The sequence below is a fragment of the Doryrhamphus excisus genome, unplaced genomic scaffold, assembly GCF_037039965.1.
Source record: "Doryrhamphus excisus strain RoL-2023G ecotype Guam unplaced genomic scaffold, RoL_Dexc_Guam_v1.1 HiC_scaffold_24, whole genome shotgun sequence".
Lineage (NCBI taxonomy): Eukaryota > Metazoa > Chordata > Actinopteri > Syngnathiformes > Syngnathidae > Doryrhamphus > Doryrhamphus excisus.
The window spans coordinates 6,872,501-6,875,000 of record NW_027621862.1 but is presented as its reverse complement, the minus strand read 5'-3'; the positions used below and the strand labels follow the sequence as shown (position 1 = coordinate 6,875,000).

Here is a 2,500-nt window from a genome sequence, read left to right as displayed (position 1 = left end):
AAAAGATCCTATTTGAAGGCGACGCAGGCCAAACTGGACTCCAGCAAAAAGTGTCAAACAGCGCCCTCTGCTGTCAGGCAAGAGCAAAAACCATAAAAAGCTTACAGCACCTGTTATTCCCAGGCGGTCTCCCATCCAAGTACTAACCAGGCCCGCCCCTGCTTAGCTTCCGTGATCGGACATTTTCAGGGTAGTATGCCCGGAAGCTGCCAGGTCAACTGAAAAGATCCTATTAGAAGGTGACGCAGGCCAAACTAGACTCCAGCAAAAAGTGTCAAACAGCGCCCTCTGCTGTCAGGCAAGAGCAGAAACCATTAAAAGCGTACAGCACCTGGTATTCCCAGGCGGTCTCCCATTCAAGTACTAACCAGGCCCGTCCCTGCTTAGCTTCCGAGATCGGACTAGATCGGGCGTTTTCAGGGTAGTATGGCCGTAAGCTGCCAGGTCAACTGAAAAGATCCTATTTGAAGGCGACGCAGGCCAAACTAGACTCCAGCAAAAAGTGTCAAACAGCGCCCTCTGCTGTCAGGCAAGAGCAGAAACCATAAAAAGCTTACAGCACCTGGTATTCCCAGGCGGTCTCCCATCCAAGTACTAACCAGGCCCGCCCCTTCTTAACTTCCGAGATCAGGCGTTTTCAGGGTAGTATGGCCGTAAGCTGCCAGGTCAACTGAAAAGATCCTATTTGAAGGCGACGCAGGCCAAACTAGACTCCAGCAAAAAGTGTCAAACAGCGCCCTCTGCTGTCAGGCAAGAGCAGAAACCATAAAAAGCTTACAGCACCTGATATTCCCAGGCGGTCTCCCATCCAAGTACTAACCAGGCCCGCCCCTGCTTCGCTTCCGAGATCGGACGAGATCAGGCGTTTTCAGGGTAGTATGGCCGTAAGCTGCCAGGTCAACTGAAAAGATCCTATTTGAAGGTGACGCAGGCCAAACTAGACTCCAGCAAAAAGTGTCAAACAGCGCCCTCTGCTGTCAGGCAAGAGCAGAAACCATAAAAAGCTTACAGCACCTGGTATTCCCAGGCGGTCTCCCATCCAAGTACTAACCAGGCCCGCCCCTTCTTAACTTCCGAGATCGGGCGTTTTCAGGGTAGTATGGCCGTAAGCTACCAGATCAACTGAAAAGATCCTATTTGAAGGCGACGCAGGCCAAACTAGACTCCAGCAAAAAGTGTCAAACAGCGCCCTCTGCTGTCAGGCAAGAGCAGAAACCATAAAAAGCTTACAGCACCTGGTATTCCCAGGCGGTCTCCCATCCAAGTACTAACCAGGCCCGCCCCTGCTTCGCTTCCGAGATCAGACGTGATCAGGCGTTTTCAGGGTAGTATGGCCATAAGCTACCAGATCAACTGAAAAGATCCTATTTGAAGGCGACGCAGGCCAAACTAGACTCCACCAAAAAGTGTCAAACAGCGCCCTCTGCTGTCAGGCAAGAGCAGAAACCATAAAAAGCTTACAGCACCTGGTATTCCCAGGCGGTCTCCCATCCAAGTACTAACCAGGCCCACCGCTGCATTTCTTCCGAGATCTGACGAGATCAGGCGTTTTCAGGGTAGTATGGCCGTAAGCTGCCAGGTCAACTGAAAACATCCTATTTGAAGGCGACGCAGGCCAAACTAGACTGCAGCAAAAAGTGTCAAACAGCGCCCTCTGCTGTCAGGCAAGAGCAGAAACCATAAAAAGCTGACAGCACCTGGTATTCCCAGGCGGTCTCCCATCAAAGTACTAACCAGGCCCGCCCCTGCATTGCTTCCGAGATCGGACATTTTCAGGGTAGTATGGCCGTAAGCTGCCAGGTCAACTGAAAAGATCCTATTTGAAGGCGACGCAGGCCAAACTAGACTCCAGCCAAAAGTGTCAAACAGCGCCCTCTGCTGTAAGGCAAGAGCAGAAACCATAAAAAGCTTACAGCACCTGGTATTCCCAGGCGGTCTCCCATCCAAGTACTAACCAGGCCCGCCCCTGCTAAGCTTCCGAGATCAGACGAGATCGGGCGTTTTCAGGGTAGTATGTCCGTAAGCTGCCAGGTCAACTGAAAAGATCCTATTTGAAGGCGACGCAGGCCAAACTAGACTCCAGCAAAAAGTGTCAAACAGCGCCCTCTGCTGTCAGGCAAGAGCAAAAACCATAAAAAGCTTACAGCACCTGGTATTCCCAGGCGGTCTCCCATCCAAGTACTAACCAGGCCCTCCCTTGCTTAGCTTCCGAGATCGGACGAGATCGGGTGTTTTTAGGGTAGTATGGCCGTAAGCTGCCAGGTCAACTGAAAAGATCCTATTTGAAGGCGACGCAGGCCAAACTAGACTCCAGCAAAAAGTGTCAAACAGCGCCCTCTGCTGTCAGGCAAGAGCAAAAACCATAAAAAGCTTACAGCACCTGGTATTCCCAGGCGGTCTCCCATCCAAGTACGAACCAGGCCCGCCCCTGCTTTGCTTCCGAGATCGGACATTTTCAGGGTAGTATGGCCGTAAGCTGCCAGGTGAACTGAAAAGATCC

At 51.7% G+C, this 2,500-nt stretch overlaps 6 non-coding genes and 5 pseudogenes across 6 annotated transcripts; all 11 read right to left on the bottom strand.

Moving 5' to 3' along the window:
* Window positions 1–98: 98 nt before the first annotated feature.
* LOC144896895 (5S ribosomal RNA) lies at window positions 99–207 on the bottom strand (annotated as a pseudogene).
* Window positions 208–319: 112 nt separating this feature from the next.
* LOC144895434 (5S ribosomal RNA) lies at window positions 320–438 on the bottom strand. Its single transcript, XR_013625935.1, has one exon. It is a non-coding gene; the product is annotated as a 5S ribosomal RNA (ribosomal RNA).
* A 112-nt stretch (window positions 439–550) lies between these two features.
* Window positions 551–659, bottom strand: LOC144896061 (5S ribosomal RNA; annotated as a pseudogene).
* A 112-nt stretch (window positions 660–771) lies between these two features.
* Window positions 772–890, bottom strand: LOC144897245 (5S ribosomal RNA). The gene has a single exon (XR_013626815.1). It is a non-coding gene; the product is annotated as a 5S ribosomal RNA (ribosomal RNA).
* A 112-nt stretch (window positions 891–1,002) lies between these two features.
* Window positions 1,003–1,111, bottom strand: LOC144895980 (5S ribosomal RNA; annotated as a pseudogene).
* A 112-nt stretch (window positions 1,112–1,223) lies between these two features.
* LOC144895338 (5S ribosomal RNA) lies at window positions 1,224–1,342 on the bottom strand. The gene has a single exon (XR_013625835.1). It is a non-coding gene; the product is annotated as a 5S ribosomal RNA (ribosomal RNA).
* A 112-nt stretch (window positions 1,343–1,454) lies between these two features.
* On the bottom strand, window positions 1,455–1,573 carry LOC144895818 (5S ribosomal RNA). The gene has a single exon (XR_013626326.1). It is a non-coding gene; the product is annotated as a 5S ribosomal RNA (ribosomal RNA).
* A 112-nt stretch (window positions 1,574–1,685) lies between these two features.
* LOC144896772 (5S ribosomal RNA) lies at window positions 1,686–1,794 on the bottom strand (annotated as a pseudogene).
* A 112-nt stretch (window positions 1,795–1,906) lies between these two features.
* On the bottom strand, window positions 1,907–2,025 carry LOC144895515 (5S ribosomal RNA). Its single transcript, XR_013626018.1, has one exon. It is a non-coding gene; the product is annotated as a 5S ribosomal RNA (ribosomal RNA).
* Window positions 2,026–2,137: 112 nt separating this feature from the next.
* On the bottom strand, window positions 2,138–2,256 carry LOC144897134 (5S ribosomal RNA). The gene has a single exon (XR_013626704.1). It is a non-coding gene; the product is annotated as a 5S ribosomal RNA (ribosomal RNA).
* A 112-nt stretch (window positions 2,257–2,368) lies between these two features.
* On the bottom strand, window positions 2,369–2,477 carry LOC144896490 (5S ribosomal RNA; annotated as a pseudogene).
* Between the last annotated feature and the right edge of the window lie 23 nt (window positions 2,478–2,500).